Raw genomic sequence first — 9,530 nt, forward strand, 5'->3', positions numbered from 1 at the left:
AATCCCGTAGCTTGCCCCTGGAGGGGAACATGCCAAATAATCCCATCTGTTGCTTATCGCACTATTTGTATCGTTCTGCTTTCGTAGCAGCCCTTTTTTAATAAACAATACATAGCTCTTATCTATTATTGTACTCCTTTATTTTTTATATATACAAATATGTTCAGTAATCACATTCTGCAACCGTACACTTTGGTACGGCCAATACACCAGGGGCTTAAAGACCCCATAACATGGTGTGAGAAGACCGAACACTCTCATGAGTGCGGCACGCCAAACTTATAGCACTATATGCATCAACTCCGAATCATGTCTTTGGTCAATAGTTGGGTTTGCCCAGCTCCCATGTTTTGGTACCTTACGTTCCGCAATGTTGTCTAAGGTAGCGCTGGGAGAACTACTGCGATTGTGCCCCAGTTGAGCTGGGTTAACACCTCAGTAGAGAAAGCTAAAACTGACTATCATGATAGTGTGAGAGACCGGTCGCTGTTCACGAGGTTTTTCGAGTCCTTAAAGACTTATGCCGCTTAGAGCGAGGAACCGGACTTATCCGGCCTAGGCGTGGATAGCGCCCCGAACTCGGTCTTCCGAATACTAGGGGCTTCGCTGAAATTTAAAATTATAGAATTCTATGGCCAAGTGAGAGTGATAAAGCATTATAAGTCTGACGGCCTGGTTCGTTGTGCTGAGCGCCTCCCTAGATGGACCCAAGAATGGGAACAAGAGCGCTCAGGTTTATCCCGAACACCCCAGCACTAGTGGCATGGGGGTCGAAGCCGACGACTTGCATCTCTCAGATTCGATAAACGGCCGCACATAAGGTAATATTTTAAATTAATAAGCATTGCTTAACGCATATGAACAAAGTTTTCAGCGTACATGATAACAGTTGCGAGTCTACTAAAAAATTACATCTTTGGAGCATTCGTCCGCTATATGGCGAGCACCCTTCAGGACACCCTTATAATACATCTCGGGCGTGCGATACTCCTTGGCCGGCGGTGGCGCATCCGTCAAAAGCTTCTCAGCGTCCAGCTTGCCCCAGTGCACTTTAGCACGGGCAAGGGCCCGACGGGCAACTACGATACAGATGGAGCGCTTGACGACCTCAATCCACGGACACGCGTCCACCAGCCGCCGCACCAGATCGAAGTAGCTCCCAGGCATGGCTTCTCCAGGCCACAGGCGAGCTATGAGGCCCTTCATGGCCTGTTCGGCCACCTTGTGGAGCTCGACCACCTGCTTCAGCTGGTCGCTCAGGGGCACCGGATGTTCGCCTCAGCATACTGAGCCCAGAACACCTTTTTTGTCGAGCTCCTCTCTTCAGCTCGGTAGTATGCGGCGGCATCAGACACACTACGGGGCAGATCGGCGAACACTCCTGTAGAGCTCCGGATTCGGGTAAGTAGCAGATAATTAACTTTTACATTCTCGCTTTGCATAAAGAATGCCTTACCCGCCGCTATCTTCTTCATCGCCTCGATGTCCTGGAGGGCCTTATGGGCTTCGGCCTTAGTGGTCTTGGCACTCTCAAGAGCCAAGGTGAGCTCGGACTCTCGAGTCTTCGAGTCACGCTCCAAACCCTCGTGTTTTTCCACGAGAGCCTGGAGCTCTTGCCGCACCTACGCCACCCGCGCCTCCTGGTTCTCTCGCTCGGTGTGCTCCAAGGCCGCATTGTTTTCGGCCTTGGAGACCGCCTCCTTCAGGGTCGCCACCTCGGCTGTGGCCCCTGCAACATTTACGTTGGTCCTGTCATTATTTGCAACCAAGTATTTCTATATACATTTACATGCGGTATTACATACCCTCCTTGTCCTCGAGCTGCTTCTTGGCACGGCCGAGCTCGTTCTTGGACCGCTCGAGGTTCTCCTTCAAGGCATTGACCTCCGCAGTCAGTGCGACAGAGGTCAGCAGCGCAGCCTGCATTCCCATATTGACATATTTTATTAGAATCCTGTGTATATATTTTTAGATCCTCAGCTCGACTTTTCTTTTCGAACACCGAACTGAGCATCAGGGGCTACTGTCTATGCGGTAATATTTTTTATATGTTTTTATCACATACCTCAAAGCCTGTTAACAGGCTTGTACAGGCTTCTGTCAGCCCGCTCTTGGCGGACTGAACCTTCTGAATCACCGCACTCATAACAGTGCGGTGTCCCTCGTCGATGGAGGCGCCGTTAAGCACCTCCAGCAAATTATCCGGCGCCTCCGGATGGACGGAGGTCGCCGGCGTCGTAGGCTTGCCCTTCTTATTAAGGCGCCTCCTGTCGGACTCTGGAACCATTGATGGTCCCGGAGCAGTGTCCGGCCCGGGGCCAGACTTGGATCCCTCCGGGGCTTTACCCTCTTTGGGCCTGGAGTCCGGGAGATCACCTTGCGGTGCCTCCAGGACCACCTCCTCCTGGTTTAGTCCCTTTCGGGACTCCACCTCGGCGTCGTTCGTAGGGAGAGGGGAGAACGCCGTCAGAAGTGAAGCGCTATTCACATCCGACGAATCCAAGGAGCCGCTCGTCGAATCGTCGAGCTGAGCCTTGGGCGGACTGCATGATCAAATACGGCGTCAGCAAGTGCCAAATAATGGAGGGGCATCATAAGTTATACGGATGACCGGATGCTTACGATTTTGCTAGGGGCTTGACCCTGGATGGTCATTCCTCCCCACAGTCTTCGGCGTCGGAGGTGTAATCCGGAAGGAGGGTTCTCCCCTTCTTGGACCCTTCGGCCTCCCCAGTTGGGGCGGCTTTCCTTTTCTTCCCTTCCCCCGTTGGAGGGGGAGAGGCTTCTTCTTCCTCCTCCTCCTCGTCCTCAGAGGCGGAGGGTGCTTCGGGGTCGTTGGGCGATGAATCCGACACCACTAGGCACCGGGAACTCTTTCGAGTCCCAGTGGCCTTCTTCTTGGCCTTCTTCTCCGGCACCACATGAGGTGCCGGAACCAGGAGCTTCGTCAAGCGAGCGTTTGCTGGGTCTTCGGGCAAGGAAGCCAGACAGTTGATTTGTCCGGCCTTTTTCTGCCAGTCCTGTTAAAGAGATGGGGGTTTAGGCCCCGCATAGAATCAAATCTATGAAAAGCAAATACCCCGTAAAGGGAAAATTAAGCTCACCACGCTGGCTTGGCGCTCGGCGCAGAAACCGCGATCCTCGATGACGGGAGGAGAGACCTCGGAGCTCTTGAATAGCACCTTCCAGGCGTCCCCGTGCTTTGTGTCGAAGAGCCGGGACAGAGTCTGATGCTGGGCTTGGTCGAACTCCCACAAGCTGAAAGCCCGTCATTGACACGGGAGAATCCGGAGGAAGAGCATGACCTGGACTACGTTGACGAGTTTAACCTTCCTGCCAATCAGGTCTTTGATGAAGGTTTGAAGTCCGGTCACTTCCGCCGAACTACACCATGACAGGCCCGTCTCTTTCCAAGATGTGAGCCATGTGGGGATACCAGATCGGAACTCGGGGGCTGCTGCCCATTCAGGGGCACACGGCTCGGTGACATAGAACCACCCCGATTGCTACCCTTTGATGGTCTCTACGAAGGCGCCCTCGAGCCATGTAATGTTGGCTATCTTGCCCACCATGGCACCTCCGCCCTCCGCTTGGCGTCCGCTCACGACTTTCGGCTTGACGCTGAAGATCTTCAGCCATAGGCAAAAGTGAGTCTGGATGCGGAGGAAGGCCTCGCACACGACGATAAACACCGAGATGTTGAGGATGAAGTTCGGGGCCAGATCGTGGAAGTCCAGGCCGTAGTAGAACATGAGCCCCCGGCCGAGCGGGTGAAGAGGAAAACCCAGTCCGCGGAGGAAATGGGGAAGAAATACAACCCTCTCATGGGGCCTAGGGGTGGGGATGAGTTGCCCCTCATCTGGCAGCCGGTGCGCGATGTCGTCAGACAAGTATCCGGCCTTCCTCAGCTTTTTGATTTGCTCCTCCGTGACGGAGGAGGCCATCCATCTACCTCCCGCTCCGGACAAGATTGGATAAGGTTGAGGTGGGGAGTGCGGGCTTGGGCGTTGGAGCTCGAGTGCGCAGGGACGAATAAGCAAAGGAGGAAGAAGGCGTGAATGGAAAGGGCGGATTCTTATCCCCTTATATGGGCGGCCGAAAACTACGAGCCCCCACCAGCCTAATAAAACTCGCTTATCTCCCAAGCACCACGGTTAATGGCGCGGTTGGGTTACCCACACCCGTATTGATGAGAATCCCGGAATAAGGGGACACGGTCTCCGCTTTGACAAGACGTGCCAAGGAAACCGCCTTGCTAAACGCGCTGAGGTAGAATGGTATAATGAATAAAAGCCTGACTGTGGCATGATGTCATGTTGCGTAATACGTCAGCAGATCTGATTGGTGCAAATATTATTCTCTCTACGGTGGAATGTGGAACTTATTTTGCAGAGCCGGACACTATCCTCGTGTTCAACATCTTCTATGAAGTATTCGGTGGAGGAACCCCCCTTGCAATGCCGAAGACAACTTGCGCGCCGGACTCGTCGTCATTGAAGCCTGGTTCAGGGACTACTGAGGGAGTCCTGGATTAGGGGGTGTCCGGATGGCCGGACTATGATCTTCAGCCGGACTCCCGGACTATGAAGATACTATATTGAAGACTCCGTCCCGTGTCCGGAATGGACTTTCCTTGGCGTGGAAGGCAAGCTTGGTGATACGATATGAAGATCTCCTCCCATTGTAACCGACTCTGTGTAACCCTAGCCGTCTCCGGTGTCTATATAAACCGGTGAGTTTTAGTCCGTAGGACAAAGAACAATCATACCATAGGCTAGCTTCTAGGGTTTAGCCTCTCTGATCTCGTGGTAGATCCACTCTTGTACTACCCATATCATCAATATTAATCAAGCAGGAGTAGGGTTTTACCTCCATCGAGAGGGCCCGACCCTGGGTGAAAACATCGTGTCCCTTGTCTCCTGTTACCATCCGCCTAGACGCACAGTTCGGGACCCCCTACCCGAGATCCGCCGGTTTTGACACCGATAGTTGGCCTTGTTTTGACTTCTGTCTTCTTCAGCATCTTGACGCCTTCCGGGTTGCCACCTACAACCGTCTCCTGGGCAAGCACCGGGAGCTCATGGAGTAGCTTGCCGCCAAGGAGGAGGGGCTCCGCATCACCATAGTTATTCTTGTGCTCTTTTCTAGTGGGGGCGCGCTAGCGCACCCACTGGGTGTAGCCCCCGAGATTCGGGCCAACTGTGTAACAGTTGGGCCAAATCTTAAGCCTTGTCTTCATATTTGCTGAACTCTTGTCTTTTGCAGCCGAGGTGCTGTCCTGGCGGACTCGTCTACTCCGGGCCGGTCATCACTATGACCAATTCGTTGCCGACATTGGCCGTCTTGGCGTCTAGGCGGCGCAAGAGAGGGCGGAGGCGGCCGTGGACCGGCGGTCTCTTGATGAGGCCAACTGGCTGCATGAGCAGTTGGCGGGTCACAAGAGCTGCCTTGAGGCCGAGGTGGAGCTCCTTAAGGCGGAGACGCAGCATGCCCTGGTCGAGGCGGACTAGTAGCGCGACCAACTGGCCGACGACAAGGGCCGACTCCAGGCCGAGGTGGAGCGCCTGCGGGGGCAGGTCACCATGGCTGAGGGGGCCTGTCAGGACGAGGCCCGTCGCCGTGAGGTGGCCGAGAAGGCGGCCTAAGACAAGGACGCCAAGCTGAAGGCGGCCCTTGCCAAGGCGGCCAATCTAGAGAAGGCGCTTGAGGAGCGCGGCCGTGCCATCGAACGGGAGTGGCGTGGTACGTTGCTTGAGGCACAGCACCTGGAAGAGTCCTTATCCAGTAAGTGCTTTTTCTTGTAGTTTGCCGGGTTGGGATCCGGCCTTTCTTCCTTGTTGTTCTTCTTCTAACTTGCTTCTTCCTTTGCGGTAGGGGCCTTCCCGGAGACACAGCGGCTGGCGGAGGAAGCCGGCCGCTATCAGCGCGACCCGAGCGGCATCGTTGGGTCCGGGACTGATCCGAGGGTGGCCTGGACCTTCCCGGAGATCATCGCCGCTGCTGAGGCCTGCCTGCTGGTCTTGGGAATGCAGAGGGGCGTCTGTCCCAGGCCGGCACTCCGATGACGACGACCCTTTGGCCGGGTGCCGTCGTGCCGAGCAGCTTCATGCGCCTGGCATGCTGGTTGGAGATGGGACCAGACTGGCTTGGCGAGTGGCGCGTCTCCATCGCTCGTGCCAGTGCTGAGATGGCACTTTGGTTCGCGCTGTCTTGGCATCCGGACCTTCATCTGGACGCGCTGATGGGCCAGCAGGCCGGCTCGAAGCAGTTGTTGCAGGAGCAAGTCGACCGGATCGCCTCCCGAGCCAGCTACATCGCCGAGTTCGCCTTCCATGACGAGTTCCATCTGGAGCGGGCGGAAGACGGCAGGGTTGTGGACAGCGACGACTTTGGCTTGCTTCTCCACGATCCGGAGGGGAGATCGGAGGAGACGGGTGCCTATCACGACATGGATGCCGAGCAGGACACCGGCGCCGCGCTGGACCCGGAGGCCGCTAGGGGAGTGCCATCGTCGTCGCGACGCGGCACTGGAGATGCGTGAGACACTTTGTAAAATTTGTTAAGTAGCAGGTCCACCCACCCACTGCAGGTTTTAGGGTGTAATGAACTCGGGCCGTGGGCCTTTCCTTAAATATTTGTGTAAATGTCGTGAGTGCTTTTGCTTTTGCCTTCCGTTTTTTGGTTCCGATTTCATGCGCTTTTCCTTTCTCAGCCTCCCCCCGCCAGTCAGACGGCTGAGGCTCCGGTCTGTGACAAGGAGTTCGGTTCTTCGAAAGGAGCGTGCATGACTTGGGTCCCTCGAAACGTTGAGCGCGAGCGAAACACCCACTGGGCCAGCTGGCGGCAATCCGGCGAAGCCGGTTGGCGAGCAGCCAGTCGTGCGGCTGTTCATTTGATGAATGGCGGGCCGGGTTGATCGACCCAGCAGCCTTTGACTTAGTGTATGAAGCGTAAAGGAGCTTTGGCCCGTTGTGCTTGCCAGCCGACAGCCAAAGCTGGATCTGTGGCTTTAGGGCGAAGTGGGGGACCGTGGCATCCTAACTTTCTCAGGAATCACCAAGTAAGGCGGCGGGGTGGCGACCGAGCCGGCCAGCCCCCGAGCCCCCGGGTCAAGCGAGTTGGACTGGTGGCCGGGTTCAGTGGTATAGTGATGCAGAAAAATAGGGACACGATAAGTTGGTCGACAAAAGGCAGCCCCCGAGTCTCATACGGGGACCCCATAGTTTCATGCGCTTACAAAAGGCGACGATACATACACTCATGCGGCTAACTGTAAAACGGGCGGAGGAGTTCTGCGTTCCACGGCCGGGTCGTTTCTTCACCGGCGGTGTCCTTCTTGCGCTTCTTTGACTTGCGTGCATCGATGAGGTAGTAGGCGGTGCGGTCGTGAAAGGCCTTGCTCACAATGAATGGGCCCTCCCATGGAGGGGACACCTTGTGCTGGCCTGCCTGCACTTGGACGAGTCAGAGGACGAGGTCACCCTCGCGGAACGGGAGGGGCTTGATCTTCTTACTGTGGTAGTGCCTTAGGCCTTGCTGTTAGATGGCCGAACGACTGAGCGCCAAGAGGCGTGCTTCTTCGAGCAGGTCGACATGATCTTCGCAGGCTTCTGTGGCTTTGGCTTCGATGTACATCACGACGCGCGGCGAGTCGAACTCGATGTCGGTCGGGATGATAGCTTCGGCTCCATAAATGAGGAAGAACAGGGTGAACCCGGTCGACCGATTCGGCATGGTGCACAGACTCCAGAGAACGGCCAGCAACTCGTCAAGCCAGCTGCTAGGTGAGAGGATGAGTGGCTCGACGAGTCGCAGCTTGATGCCGGACAAGATGAGTTCGTTGGCCTGCTTGAGCTGTCCGTTGGACCGCGAATGTGCAACGGAGGCCAGGTCGAGGCGGATGCCGGAGACGGAGCAGTATTTCTCGAGCGCACCCTTGGCGAAGTTGGTGCCGTTCTCGGTGATGATGCTGTTTGGCATGCCGTAGCGCACCGCTATGTATTTGATGAACCGGACGGCTGTTGGCCCGTCCAGTTTCTTGATCGGTCTTGCCTCGATCCACTTGGTGAATTTGTCCACTGACACCAGCAAGTGCGTCATGCCTCCTCGAGCGGTTTTGAAGGGTCCCACCATGTCGAGTCCCAAGACCGCGAAGGGCCAGGCGATCGGTATGGTGCGGAGTGCTGACGGTAGCTGGTGGCTGCGTTTGCTAAAGCGCTGGCACCCCTCACATTTGAGAACGAGTGACTCGGCGTCTTCGAGGGTCGTGGGCCAGTAGAAACCGTGGTGGAACGCCTTGGCCACTAGGGATCGCGATGCAGCGTGGTGCCCACACTCGCCCTGGTGAATGTCGAGGAGGATGTCGATGCCTTGTTCCTGCTCGACACAGCGCTGGAACACGCCGGTGGAGTTGCGCTTGACGAGCTCGTTGTTTATGATGCTGTAGGCGGACGCCCGGCGCTGCACGTGCTGAGCTTCGGTCTCATCCATGGGGAGAACCCTGCTCTCCAAGAATTCTGATATTGGGAGGGACCAAGATGGAGCCGTAACCACGGCGAAGACGGCCACCAGGGTGGGTTCCGACTCGCCAGCCCCCGAGCCGGGTTGAGAAGCCCCCGGGTCGGGGATGGTGACGGCCGGGTCCGTGTCGAATGTGGTTGGGTCGAGCTGAGAAGCCCTTGGGCCGGGTTCAGCAGCCCCCTGGCCGGCTTGAGGTGCGGCCGGGTCATATGGAACGTGGATGTACTCGGAGTCGGTGATGTCTTGATGGACGGCTTGCGCAGGTGCTCGAGGGAGACGCCAGACGAGATGGCTTGTCGTGACGAGGCGATCTTGGCGAGCGTGTCGGCTTCTTCGTTCTCCGCGCGCGGGACATGGAGGAACTCGCAGCCCTCGAAGGATCCGAACAACTTCTAGACGAGGAAGTGGTAGCTTGCCCTGTTGGAGTCATGGGCATCCCATTCGCCGGAGCATTGCTGCACTACCAGGTCCGAGTCGCCGTAGCACAGGATGCGCCGGATGCCGAGTTCCTTGGCAAGCCGGAGGCCGTGCACAAGGGCTTCATATTTGGCGACATTGTTGGAGGCGGCGACGTGGATCTGGAGCGCGTAGCAGAGCTGATTGCCCTTCGGGGACGACAATACGATGCCGGCCCCCAGGCCGAGCCGCATCTTGGACCCGTCAAAATGCATGCGCCAATGTATCGAGTCAGGAGGAGGCGGCAAGTACTGGGTCTCGGTCCAGTCGACGAGGAAGTCGGCCAGGGCTTGAGACTTGATCGTGGTGCGGGGCTCATAGAGGATGGTGTGGCCCGCTAGCTGGATCGCCCACTTGGCGACCCGGCCAGAGGCGTCCCGGCACACGATGATTTCTCCGATAGGCGCCGTGCTGACAACGGTGATGACGTGCTCTTGGAAGTACTGCTTCAGCTTCTTGGTGGTGAGGTACAAGCCGTAACACATCTTCTGGTAGTGCTGGTAGTTCTGCTTGGAGATGGAGAGCACCTCGCTCAGGTAGTAGACCGGGCGCTG

The sequence above is a fragment of the Triticum dicoccoides genome, chromosome 4B (assembly GCF_002162155.2).
Source record: "Triticum dicoccoides isolate Atlit2015 ecotype Zavitan chromosome 4B, WEW_v2.0, whole genome shotgun sequence".
In the NCBI taxonomy this organism is placed as follows: Eukaryota; Viridiplantae; Streptophyta; class Magnoliopsida; order Poales; family Poaceae; genus Triticum; species Triticum dicoccoides.